Source organism: Benincasa hispida, chromosome 6 (genome assembly GCF_027475165.1).
Source record: "Benincasa hispida cultivar pf3 chromosome 6, pf3_genome.v1.1, whole genome shotgun sequence".
Lineage (NCBI taxonomy): Eukaryota > Viridiplantae > Streptophyta > Magnoliopsida > Cucurbitales > Cucurbitaceae > Benincasa > Benincasa hispida.
Window position 1 is genome coordinate 4,942,239 of NC_143483.1, and position 15,197 is coordinate 4,957,435.

Here is a 15,197-nt window from a genome sequence, read left to right on the forward strand (position 1 = left end):
AGCCATAGTGTTCGATGATGATGTGTCATGTTATACTTTTTGACCGAAAAAATGGATTTGACAACGGAATTTAAAAAAATGGACAATAATTGATAAAACGGACAGATTCTGGGCTTCAATGTCGATTTAAAGGGCTTCATTTGATTCTTGGGCTTCAACTGCAACCGACATTAAAGGGCTTTAATATCGGTTGCAAATTTCATTAAAGGGCTTTAATGTCAGTTTTAAATTTTATTAAAGGGTTTTAATGTCAACCGACATTAAAGGTCTTTAATGTCAGTTGCAACCAACATTAAAGACAATGTTATTAAAGCTCTTTAATGTCGATTTAAAATCGACATTAAAAACACCAACATTAAAGGGCTTTACTAACACTATCTTTAATGTCGGTTGTCAACCGACATTAAAGCCCAAAATTCTTCTAGTACTTGTTGAGCTACACGATCGTTTAGTGTGCGTACGTTCATCTTGGTGTCGAGTATCTCATACTCAATTGTCGTTTTCCCCATTGTTTACACGATATGACCAATGCTTGGTCTTCTTCTTCCTTGAAGTAACACACAATTCCTTGCCATGAAGCTTCATCACAAGCGACTCACACTAACTCAAAAACTTGGAATTACAGATTCGATAGCAAGTTAATATGCCCAAAAACACAAAGGGCCCTTACAGTTAACTTTGAATGTAAAAAAACTCAATAACTAGAGGCAACCATCCCAGAAACTCCATTAATCTACATCCACAAACATATTTAACACTTAAACAGAATGTAGACATGCTTACACCCACCAAGAATGTAAATTCTATTCTATACATCAATGAATTTGGAATATCGTAACCTGACTCTAATACTAATTGAAGGAACTCTTATCAAAGAGATCCTATGAATGGAAAAGCAAGATCATTCCAAATTCATTGTGACATAATTACAAGTATTCACAAACATACAAACTAGTTATGCATCATTAACAAAATTAGGCATGCTTTAGAAATTAAATACAAAGGGAACGAGAGACTTACCTTTGAAGAACTTTTCTTCTAAATTTCTCTTGCTCTCGTGGATCGTCTGGTCAATCACGTACAACCTTCTCCACGAACAAGCAACCTTTCGGACATCACCACTCAATGACCTTGGTATTCTCAGAGTGAGAATCCAGAAGGTGTGGGCTCTATTGGATTTGGTAGAGGGAAGGAGGAAATTACGATCGAACTCAATGACCAAACAAGTGGGAGAGTATAGTGTCTATCGTATAGACTTTGGTGCTTGATCGTTTAGTAAAGATCAGCAGGTACACGATCGTTTAGGAAAAAGTAGCTTGATCGTTTAGAGAATCTCGCTAAGGTGCGCGATCATTTAGTAAAACTTTACACGATCATTTAGTCAACAACGCGTGTATGCGGTCGTTTAGACAAACACTTGAAGTTGTCGTGAGTCTCTCGTGAGCTAAACGATAGGTAGTGTACTCAAATTAAGCGATTCTGCGATTCTCTTCCAAACTGAAAACATTTTCCATTTTATTCTTCAATTATGAAAACTGAATACAACCTCCTACTTTCATGCATGGTTATGGAGAAACCACCAGCAATTATCTCATAATTTTTTTAATTATAAATAAATATAATAACTAACTTATCATATTATATTTATAACCTATAGTTTTAATATCACGTCATATGCAACATTTAAACCATAGTCCTTTTCTATGCAACATTTAAACCATAGTCTTTTCCTCCTTTACTTGATATAAATCATATTCATATCATTTTCCTCCAATTAATGTATCTCATACATCATGTCAACTGTATCATATATAATTGAAACAGTTTAATCATATCATATATAATCAAGCTCCCTCTTGTCAATTTGAACACTTCAAACTGACCCAAAAACTGATTCTCAACTCGAATCCATTGAGCTACCAAAGGGACCTTATAGACTTGTAACTTGAAGCTCCAACGGTACGTGAATAGCTAACTGAACTCTTTAGTCACGAGATTCACCATCTATTAATTGTCGGGCATTCCACTAAAGACTGACAACTGTACTCTTCTCACTGCAGATATATTTCTGTGTCCATCGGATATAACCAGTCAACAATACGATAACCCTTCACAGATGCTCGTAAGTACAGCTGGGCCAATTTACCATTTTGCCTCTGTAGTTACATCTAACTCCTTAAGTACCACTGATCCCTCTAATGAACAATACATCATAGTCCTACTATGAATGGACACCTCTCGAGTCTTGAGAATATGTGTGGCGTCACATCATTCAAGCCTCGGAATCAGCCTTTAAGGGAGAAATCTATCTACTTACCCCTACTTCAGGGAATGGGTGAATTTCATCTTGTGTAGCTGAGTTCCCAGCTCCCCAATCAGACGAATCCCTAAAGTGGTAGGTTTGAGTCGGCAATCTGGCCACTCGCACCCATGCAAATCAAAGGACTGCTCTCAAAGGCAGGAGTTCCCAACTCACTCAGGATTAAGGTCATGTTACCTTCAGTCATCCTGGTGAAGTGAAGTCTCTGTCATGAACAGTGTTATTTAACGAGACTAAATACTTCATGGTCCAATCTTATACAAACTCCTTTTTATAGGTCACCCCGCTCGTATGTCTCCATATGAATGATCAAGATCAGACTATTTGTAACACGTCATAACACTTGTAACTATCTACAAAGCGGACCGCATCTATAGTGTCACTAAGATAAGGTTTCCCTCATGTATCCATATATTACAGACCATTTTGGTTATCACTTAAGGCATGATCCACTTGTATGTCTCCACATACATGCTTAAGTTACAACGATAACCAGGGATCTTAATTTATTGGTTTGTGGTAAAGCAATTAAAATATCTCATGTTTCATAGACAACAGTGAAGAAAAAATCTCATATTATTACATCACAAGTGTTTGTTCAATACAAGTGTTTACAAACTACAAGACCCTACGAGAGTTTAAGGCATCAACCCCAAAACCTTGAGCAGAAGCGGATCGTCCAAATTCCATTAATTATTTAATAAAAAATTTACAGTAAACATACAATAGATATTTGCATTTAACAATTAAATTACAACATGTTTTTAAACAAGAAACAAGTTCAAGAGATATCACCTTTGAAGAACCTTTATTCATGAATCCTTCGAACATTCACGAACATAATTTCTTCTTCGTGGATCTCCTTTTTCTTCACGCAGGGACACTACCAATTGAGAACCCTCTGTATTCTCTTTTGGATTAAAGGAATCAAGCAGGAGTTGTGAGCTTTACTTGAATCCTTGGTAGAGGGAAGTAGAAGGAGAGGATTAGAGGAAGTTTTTCACATAAAAGCCTAATGAAGAAGATGATCTCTCAACTTCTTTTATCACTTGTTAGTTATTTTTTTGAGAGAATGTGAGGAGTGAGTTATAACTCCTTCCTTTTTATTAATTTCAAATACATTAATAAAATATATAGTAACTACTTTATTATATGTACACTATATGCTATATCAAATATAACACATAGCCTATAGTTTTATATTGCTTCAAATATAACATAAACTATAAATTTTATTCTCTCTTAACTATACATGACATTTAATATAAAATCACATTTATATTAAATCCATTTATATGAATCTCATCCATATAAATGATATTTGGATCATATCCGAATATTTTAATTCTCTTAATATAAATCATATTTATATTTAACTTTATGAATCTCATTCATATAATTGGTATTTGAATCATATTTAAATTCCTCTCATAATGTATCAAATACATTATAATTAATTATATCAAATATAATTAATTTGGACACTTCAAATTAATCCAAATATTAAATCTCTGTTGAGCTACAGTAGGGACCTTATAGACTTATAAATTAAAGCTCCAATGATACTCGGATAAATAATTAAACTCTTTAATTAAATTATCCAACATCCGTTAACTATCGGTCACTCCATTAAAGACGACAAGTGTACTCTTTGCACTACAGATAAATTTTTGTGTCCATTGAAAATAACAAATCAACAGTGCGATGACCCTTCACAAATTGCTCATAAGTACAACTGGGCCAAAATACCGTTTTGCCCATGTAGTTACATCTAACTCTTTAAGTATCATTGATTCTTCTAATGAATAATAAGTCATAGTCCCACTATAACCAAGTTTTCTCGGGCCAAGAGAGGGTGTAGCCACTATGTTCAAGACCCGGAATCAGCCTTTAAGGGAGCAATTTATTTACTTGTCCCTGCATCGGGGAAAGAGTGAATTCCATCTTGTGTAGCTGAATTCCCAACTCCCCAATCAGACGAATCTCCAAAATGGTAGACTTGTTGAGTTGGCAATCTAGCCACTCTCACCCATACAAATCAAAGGACTATCTTCATGAGCAGGAGTTCACAACTTACTCAGGATTCAGGTCATGTCACCTATGGTCATCCTAGTAAAATGTAAATCTCTATTATTAACGACATTATATAAAGAGACTAATCATTTCATGGTCCGGTCTTATACAAACTTTTTGTATAGGATATCCCATTTTGCATGTCTCCACATGAATGATCAGGATCAGATCATTTATAGCACGTTACAACACTTGTAACACTTAAAAAGCGGGTCGTATTCATAGTGTCACCAGGATAAGGTACCCGGTATTATCCATTTACTACAGACCATTTAAATTATCATTTAAACAAGATCCACTTGTATGTCTAAATATACTTGTTTAAATTAAATGAAATAACCTCGGATCTTAGTTTATTGGATTGAGTATATGCTTATAAAATAACACTTATTTTATTAACAACAATATGTTTATACAGAGTTTACAAACTACGAGATTACAAGGAGATTTAGGACGCCATTCCCAACACCTTATTCGTATACTATAGATCATTTTGACTATTTACTCGAACCTAATCCACTTTTATGTCTCTACATAAAGTTCAATTACTCATATAATAGTCATGGATCTTTTAGTTTATTGGATTCATTTCTAAAACAAAATAAGCAATTCATAAATTCAATAACAACTTTATTGAATCAAACTTCAATAATAACATTATTGAATTTCAGAATAAGTTTATTCTTTTACGAACCATGAATTAGGACATAAAACCCAACAAACTCCCACTTGGACTAAACCTCTAGTGGATTTTTATATATACACAAATATATATACAATGTTGAGTAATAAGAGAATAAATACAATAAACTAGGACATCAAATACCCAGTACTTCTTTCACTTATCCTAGTTCTATCTATTTTGTAGTCCTAGTCTTAGTCCCACTAGGTGACCCTCGAACACTTTAGCCGAGAGGTCCTTTCTAAATGGATTAGCCAAGTTGTCTTTAGAGGAAATCTGCGTGATAATCACGTTTCTTCGATGTACATACTCATCTTCTATGGTGGAGTCAGCAATACAACTTTATTTGATACTTTTCCACACTATAGCTCATTCGTTCAGAGTGAATATTGACCCTGAAGTAGATTTCCTAGAATCTATATCGGCTTGGAAGTCAAAATCAGTGCATCTAGTAAGGATTAAACCCTTAGCACCATATATGAGCATATAGTCCCTCATTCTCCGAAGATACTTGAGGATGTTTTTAACAGCAGTCCAATAATCATATCCAGGATTGGACTAATATCTGCTGGCAATTCCAACTGCATAACATATGTCGGGACGAGTACACAACATGACATACATTAAACTCTTTACTGCTAATGCATATGGAATTTGTTTCATAACCTCAACCTCTTGAGGTGTCTTAGGACAATGTTCCTTAGATAGATGAATTTCATGCCTGAAAAGCAACATATCTTTCTTGTAATCTTGCATCTTATATCGAGACAACATCTTGTCTATATAAGATGTCCAACACAAGGCTATTATTTTGTTCTTGTGTTTTCGAATAATTCAGATTCCAAGAACATACTGTGTTTCTCCCAAATCTTTCATTTGGAATTGCGTGGCTAGCCATGTCTTAATGCAACTAGAAATTCTACTTCATTCCCAATGAGTAGAATATCATCAACATATAGATCCAGAAATTTTACTTTATCCACATCACCATTGCTTGTTTAAAAGTCAATGAATCCTCTAAACCATCATCAGGTATGACGACTTGAGTTTTAGTTAAACCCATGTACCGGTTAGGTTGTTGCACAACCTTCCCACTACGTTGAGGTATTCTCAACTCTTGAGAAAGACGTGAAATACCAGTTCCATCAATAACTTTTGTTGAAGGACCTGCTCGATCAACAATTCTTGTTGATCTATTTGTAGTTTCTCTGGTTATCTTACTTAATACTAGCTTACTGTGAGGTTGATGATTTTTAATGTGATCTTCCTCCAGGAATGTTGCATTTGTCAATACAAATATTTTATCTTCCCAAGGATCTTAAAAGAAACTACCTTTTGTTTCTTTGAGATAGCCTATAAATAGACATACCCTTGAATGTCGTTCCAGCTTCTTTGGATTTTTCATCAACATATGTGTTGGGCATCCCTAAATCCTGAAGTGACGTAAACTACCTTTACGTCCTCTTCATAACTCGTAAGGTGTTTCTGAAACACTTTTCGAGGGAATCATGTAGAATATATACATCGCAGTCCATACTACCCCAAAAAGAATTTGGCAACTGAGCATAACTCATTATAGAACGAATCATGTCCAACAGGGTTCTATTTTTTCTTTTTGCAATGCCATTTTGTTAAGATGTGTCAAGCGTTGTGAGTTGTGACTAACCAATTCTTTTCCTAGTGGAAGATCGGAAAAGACTTCTCTTCATCACGAGACTAAATCCATGTACTCACCACCTTGATCTGATCGAAGTGTTTTAATATTTTTATCTAATTGGTTCTCAATCCCTGACTTATATTCCTTGAACTTTTCAAGTGTATCAGACTTATGATGTATTAGATAAATGTAGTCATACCTTGAATAATCATTGATGAAGCTGATGAAATATTCATACCCTTCTTTAACATTCATCGGACCATAAAGATCTGAATATACTAGCTCTAAGGGTTCTTTGGCTCTAAGATCTTTTACTAAAGATCTTTTGGGCATCTTGCCCTCAAGACAAGATTCATATGGTGGTAAAGAGCTATCTTCTAACTGGTTTAGAAGTCCACTCTTAACCAATCTACCAATCCTATTGAGATTAATGTGACCTAGTCTTAGGTACCAAAGATAGGCATTTAGAGAATTTTTTTTCTTATGATAAGTTTCAACTGTTTTAAACATCTCTTTATTTAAAATGACTTTTACCTCAGTTAGTTTTAACACGTATAAGTTATTCTCTAGATTTGTAGAGCATACTATATTACCTTTTGAGATACTGAACATTTCACTATATTCAAAAGAAACTTTGTAATTTTGTTCTAGCAAACATAGGATAGAAATTAAATTCCTTTTCATAAAAGGAATGTAATAAACATTTTCAAGTAAAATGTATCTATCTCCAATAACTTTATATCTCCCACTGTTTTAGCCAAAATAACCTCTCTGGTCCCTACCTTAAATGTTGCTTCACCTTCTATAAGTTGGTTCCAGGAACTACTTTCCTGAGCAAAAGTACAGATATGATTAACGGCTCCTGAATCCATTATCCAAGTTAACTTATCATTTTTCACCAAGCACGTCACAATGACAAGTAAATCATATTTACTTTGTTGTGTCTTCTGGTCAATATAAAAATTGGGAGATAGAGAACATTCCTCTGATAAAACATAGTCTAAATCATCAACTGCTAGTATATTCGATTTCCATGTTGATTTAACGTTTAAAAGTGTCGAAAGTGAGTAAAGTTGAAGAATTCAACATGCTGAAATTATAAACAAATTCTAATTAGTGAATTGCTTCTAAACCTAATCAAATTTTTAGCAAAGTGATAATGTACCCAAATTTCATTATTTTATTTGCAACGATACTATAGTGAGTCAGAGTAAATGCTACCAAGGGGTAGTCAAATACTTCTTTACTAAAGCAAGTTATTCATGGCTAAATACTATCTCCAGAATAACTCATATTCTGATAGTCATTTAGCTACTGCTTTCGGTCAAGAACTTACTAACATTTAGTAATTCTGTAAGTGTAACTCTCCATTTTTAAATCTTAGAGATTAGCGGCCCCAACGATGCTACCGAATTGGAGAGTCAAAGTGGGAAACGACATAAGAAATCCTATCTATTTCTAGAGTTTGAGTTGTTTCGAATCCTATGTTACAACCTTCTGAGGGGATAGTCATGGTTAGCGACTAGCTAATGCCACCTTAAGGACGACAAACAGCGCAACATAGAAATTTCATGATCTAAACCAATGAAAGAGACCATAGGACACGTTGACACACATCCTTCACCCACTTACTATGAACTACTTCCCCTATTCACCTTGCTATTGTCCCATGCAAACACTTTCTAAATGGAGGTCACTCTAGGGTGACACAAAGTGTTGCATGGATCTCACAGTGTAAACTCTTAGGGACATGAGAGCTAAGAACAACATATCTCATATGTTATTAATCTCCCACTGAAGTATTCTATTTGTTTTTAGGTAAATCTTTACTTAGAAATGTTCTGGCTAACTAAACAACCTTAGTCTAGTTATTTATCCAAGTATAACGTTTATAATTGGATATAACCTATGATGTCTAGGCAATAAACAAATTTTAACACCTCAACTATTCTTGTGTGCTCATAAAATCGGTTAACAACGCTCAATTATTCGGCCATAATCCCCAGGTAGGAGGTGTGTCATAGATCGTCAACTTAAATACCCCCAACCTTAGACAAGATTATATACCGGTTGAGTTTGTAACCAAAGTTTTATAAGATTGCGACCTATTTTAACTATTAAAACAAGTAGTTAGCCTATGTGAGCATGCAACTTCTCTTTGTTATGGATTTTCATGTCTAATCCAATTTCATAATAACCTATAATATAACACTTATATTAAAACATCTGAAACCCTAAACATGCATATTATATATTATAACACCTTATTACATACTTTCAATGCATGTAACATGCTTCCTGTGGTGGGATTTTAAATCTACATGGCATACTATAGAACATACAATATTTATTTAATTATAACATACATCACATGCATAAATAATTAAACACAAACTGATATGGTTTAGTTTCGACATTCTCAAACAAACAAAGGTCTAATTATTACAATAATAACCAAACTGACTCCAAAACACTTTTGGACTGCTCAAACCGCCCTGAATCGAACCCTAACCTCTCAAATCTGACCTCAAATTCTCAAAATTGGGTTGAACTGGGCAAAAATTCATTGAGTACCATCGAACATCGAGTAAACGAGTAATCGAATAATTGAGTAAAAACAAATCATGCAATTATAGGAACGAGACTTGTTGTAGGTGGTTCCTTCAAACTTTTTTTTTTTTTTATGTTTTTAATTTCACTCTCATTAAAACCTAAAATATAAATCTTTGTTATCAATAGTGAACGACAACAAGAGAATTGTTTAATTTTAAAGAGTAAGACCCAATTTAGTAATTATTTTGTTTTTTATTTTTATTTTTATCTATGGGAATATACAGCGTGAGATTAGTGATGGTTCCTTTACAGCATTTTGGACAGAGCTTACTGATTCTACCTTAACACCTTTCTTAGGCTCTATCGACTATCTACCTAGAAAAATATTTCTATTAAGGAGGCTTAGAATACTAGAAATTGTTTTTGGTCCTTAAACTTTAGAAGAAATCTTAAAGAAGATGAGATTGAAGAATGGGTTGCTCTTATTCATCTTATTCCAAGTCTGAACCTTACTAATAGAAAGGACCAATGGATATGGAAGCTTAGCCACACTAGTTTCAATACAAAATCTTTATACTCCTCCCTCATATCCAATCCACTCTCACATTCAACCGACCTTTTCGGGAAATTGTGGAGCTGTTCCTGCCCAGAGAGTTAAATTCCTCCTATGGGAAATCACTAACTCTAGTCTAAACACTATGGATAGATTACAAAAACGATGCCTTTACATCCACCTATCTCCCTCATGGTGATGCCTTTATCAAATGAACAATGAAGATGCCCAACATGTTTTCTTTGACTGCCCTTTCTCTAGAAGGATATAGATGGAAGTTTTTTCTGCTTTCAGATGGTCCGTGGTCCTTCCAAATGATTTGCAAAGTTGGCTTCACCTACTAATCGGCTAGACTCCTTTCAAAATTGACAAAGTACGTCTCTGGTTAAGCATCATTTTATGCTGTTTTGTGGAAGATTTGAGATGAAAGAAATGCTAGAATCGTCCAAGACAAGGCTAAGACAACAAAGAACATTATTGATACCATCATACACAATTTTTTTATTTTTTATTTTTTTGTGCAAAGATTTACAGGTTATACACAATCAAAATTTTTCTTTCCTTATTGTAAATTGGAAACACCTTTTGCACTCCCTTTGAAAGGGTCTTTTTGTATACCCTATGATTGGGGTCCTTGTGTACCAATAGATACCCATGGATTTCATTTAATCAATGAAATTGTTTCTTATCTAAAAAAATTTAAGCCTATAGACACTACTTCCACCCCCAAATTTCTTTCTTTATTATTTACTTTTCGCCAATGGTTTGACCAAGTCAAATGTTGAGAACTAAAAAAATGAACTTTCAAAAAGTTGTTTTTGTTTTTAGAATTTGACTAAGAATTCGACAATTGTACAAGAAATATGTAAATCATGATGAGAAATATAGATAATATAGATTTTATTTTTTTTTAAAGATTACCAAATGGGACCTAAATGAGTTAGGATTTAAAAAAATGGCGAAATGTGATTTTTAATAAAATATTCAAATTACTTTGGGACGAAGATACTTTTAAAAAAAATAACAGATAAATTCATGACTCTATGCAAACTATGGGATGAGCTTTGCACCAAATTAATAAGATAAATTGGTACCGTAGCAGATTTTAAAGTTTGATTTGAAAAAAAATAAAAACAAAACAAAAATCTAGCAAATCATACTTCTTAACGATCTTTGGTAGTTGATTTTAATGAACTACTGAAAATATTTTCAAGTATAGCAAAATGTTACTTTATCACATTTAGACAATGACATTTTACTTCCTTTATAAATAAGTTGACTTGTTTTCCTTTCTTTGAAAACAATGTTATATGATTTTTTAAAACTAAATCAACATATCTTTTGGTTTTAAAAAATTGGTGCTTTTATTTTTTAAGGTCGCAGATGTGTGTTGGTTATCTTTAAGAAAAAAATCACTAATGAAGCAACTTTGTAATTTTACATAACTACATTTTATGGTTCTATTTTAATTTCTATATTTTTATAAAAATTTACTATACCTTTTTTAACTGCACATTTTAAAGTACGAATGATGTGATATGATTTGAAACCATAGTTTAGATATATAGAGTTTGGAAATGTACTTGCACTATATTTCAAGTGTTTTTTCTTATAGGTATTTTGTGTTTTTAAAAGTAAAAAGGTGCATGTTAACTTATGGTTAGATTGATTTCAAATTCTAAAGTTTGATTGATTATTAAATACCAAGTGATGATGTGAATTTCAAGTTAGAAGCATATTTTCAATAAAAAAAAAAATTGTTCATTTCTATTTTTTTATATATTTTTTTTACAAACTTTAATTTTATAAAGACTCGATTAATAGACCATCCAAATTTTATTTTACATTTTTAGATTTGCAAATTCTAAAAAAGGAACTTTTTTATGGGTTAAGTATATCAAATTTTAAATTAAAAATTCTATAACAGAATTAAATTAAAAAAGATTAAAACGATAACAAATATAATATTTTATATTATAAACTAAATTATTCTTTTTCAAACTAGATGTATTATTCTTTGAAAAAAAAAATTATTATATAGAAATGTTAACATAAAACATGTTCATAAAATGAATTAATAGTTGTTATAAAATATTTTATCTAACACATTTTGAAATATGTTTAGAATAAGTTTCAATTTATGTTATATAAACTTATTTATAAGCAAATAAGCATTTGCTTTGAATTTCTCGTTTTTAAATATTGTTTTTCAAATTATCTATCGAACAAACAATTATATTATAAAAAGAATGAATCTGATGCTTAATTAACAATCATATTATAAAAAGAATGAATCTGATGCTTAATTAACAATCTCATTGAAAACGTGTTTAGCATCTCCAATCAAACGAGTTAATTCATGTATATCCCATAGAAATCTGGTGCAATATAGTTTTTTTTCCGAAAAAGTTTTTCAACTATAACGGATCAAACATGACATTTTTTAGGTTGTGAGATAAGTATTTTTTTTAATCTATTAAAATGTCTAACCTAAATTATTTTTATATGTATTTTATGTGATTTAAGTGTAAATATATTTTTAGATTTTTTTTATTTATAAGAATTTCCCTTTTATATATAGTTTGTTAGGTACTATGTATTTGTCTCGTAGTCGCAACGCCTCCTAATATCTCACATAAAAGTGCTGGTGAAAAAATAATCTTTCAAAGATCCCAGAAAAGACCTAGCCGACGCACTCATCAAAACTTCTCGTATTCTCAACGTCCAATCACTGGTATAGCGAATTCCAGGAGCTACTTCTCTCATTTTTCTACTGAAATCTTCACTGAAACCGTTAGATTTTTCAATCTCAAACAGCTGAAGTTCTCAATCTTTTGTGGAGAGGTACCCGTTGAAATTTCATTGTTGATATATGTAATGAGCTTGAACTGCATACATTGTGTATTTTGTCATGTTCTACTTTCAGCAACTCAGAGCACTTTCCATGGTTTCTTCTTCGATTATTGCTGATAACAAGTTCAAATTAGTTCGAGTCTTGTACTGGCGAATTGGGTTTTCCCCTGTTGCCTCAAATCCTAGATTTTATCGAACTAAAAAGGCTCCCCAATCGGAAGAATGTGAAAATTCTGGGGGGAATTCGACTAAGGTTAATAGAAACGGTCGTCGGATTTCTCGGGCCACTATGAAGGAGGCTCAGGCTGCGTTATTGGAGTATTTGAATTCTACTAGAGGAATTCAATTAATGGTTGCTGAGAATATGAGTAGAAATTCGCCAACCTTTCTTGAAAAACTTCTGGAAAGAGTTGAACACGAGGGCGATATTGGGCGGTCAGTTTTGCGATTTTTGCGCTACCATCCGATTAATGAATTCGAGCCTTTCTTCGAGAGTCTGGGCTTGCAACCTGCAGAGTATAATGCGTTTCTTCCACGCAATTTGATGTTCTTGAATGATGATGATTTATTGCTTCAGAACTATCTTGTGTTGTGTAGCTATGGAATTGAACAAAATAAGATAGGAAAGATATACAAGGAGGCAACTCAGATATTTCAGTGTGATTATGGTGTTTTGCTGTCGAAATTAAAAGCATATGAAAAACTTGGTCTCAGCCGAGCTACCGTAGCTAAATTTGTTGTTTGTAGCCCCTATCTATTAATTGGTGGTGTTAATGATGGGTTTGCTCAGGTATTGGACAAATTGAAGAACATTGGATTTGAATCAAGCTGGGTTGAAGAACAACTGACTGATGATAGTTCCTATAACTGGAAGAAAATTCTTGGGTTGCTTTTCTGGTTTAAACAGATGGGTTACTGTAATGAGAAGTTGGCTGATTTAATCAGGCAACATCCAGATTTTTTATTTGAGGATTCAGGAAGTAAATCACTTTCCTTAATTGGGTTATTACTGAAAATGGGATCCTCAATGAACCAGATATGTTCCGTGTTCCTGCAATTCCCTCAAATCCGAGTTAGTAAGTTTGTATCAAATATGAGGCAATGCCTTTTGTTCTTCAGTGAAATAGACATGGGTGTGCAAGAGATAGGATACCTTTTCAGATCACATCCCTTGTTATTGGGATTGTGTACCCTGAAAAAGACTAGCAGCTTGCTCGCTAACTTGAACGTCGGGAAGAAACGGCTATGTCAATTTATCTTAGAGAAACCAGAAGAATTGAAGAACTGGAAGCTCGGGACAAGAGTTCCACCACTTCCAGACTCTGAAAAGCGATCAAAGCAACAGAAAACTCAGTTCTTGTTGAAATTAGGTCTAGAAGAAAACTCGAGGGAGATGAAAGAAGCATTCAAGGTGTTTCGAGGTAAGGGAGCAGAGCTTCAAGAGCGGTTTGATTGTATTGTTGAAGCTGGCATTGATGAGAAGGATGTTTACAAAATGATTGAAGTTTCTCCACAAATCCTTAACCAAACAAAATATATAATAGAAGAAAAGATAGATTTTCTTTTGAATAATTTGGGGTACCCTGCTTCATCATTAGTAAGTTTCCCTTCATATCTTAGCTATACAACTCAGAGGGTCACTCTTAGGTTCTTAATGTATAGTTGGCTCAAGGAACAAGGAACAGCCGACCCGATGTTGGCATTGAGCACTATTGTTGCGTGTTCGGAGAAAAAATTTCTAAGACAGTATGTCAATCATCATCCCAGAGGCATGGAAGTTTGGCAGAAGTTGAAGAGAGAAATATATTCAGATTCTATGCCAACATATTCTCTAGCTCATTAGACCGATCTTATTTTAACATATTCTTTGCACCAATCGATAACCAATTGCTTCATAGCTGTTATACTACAAGTTTTCAATAATTAATGGAATTGAAGGCTAATCTGCTGTAAAGTTTGTGGAGAAGTGTGATATTCTATTGAACCAGAGCAAGTTTTCCTTGTCCAGTGAAATAACAGTTGAAATTCGAAATACTGTATCATTTTCACAACGTAAGTTAACATACTAAATTGTTTGTTGCTTGCAACACGATCGGAACTCCTTTCCTTCCGAATTCAATTATTTCCAATTAACCTTTACCTCGTTAACCATTTGCAGGTTTTGGTGGTCCTCTTGGGGCAGTATAACACAACATTATTTTGCTCATTACTCACTATTCAAGCTTCTTTTAACATAGTAATTACCAATCATGGAAATTTGAGACATTCTTTTCTTTACTCACTAAATGCCCTAGAGGTATATCTTATGTGCTTTTGCGGCAAAGCGTTATACCTCTCATTCTATCAATGACCAAGTATTTATGGCACTTTAGCTTATGACCAAGTATATCTTATGATTGCATTTTTAGTATTTATGGCACTTTTTCTGTGGATACATGGCGAGCATAGTATTGACGTCTAAATTTCTAAATGTTGTCGATAGGCACGTTCTGTAGGTGTTGTGTGG

General features: G+C 33.4%; 1 pseudogene; it reads left to right on the plus strand.

Moving 5' to 3' along the window:
- The first annotated feature begins 12,603 nt into the window (after positions 1-12,603).
- Positions 12,604-14,514, plus strand: LOC120080513 (transcription termination factor MTEF18, mitochondrial-like; annotated as a pseudogene).
- Positions 14,515-15,197: the final 683 nt, after the last annotated feature.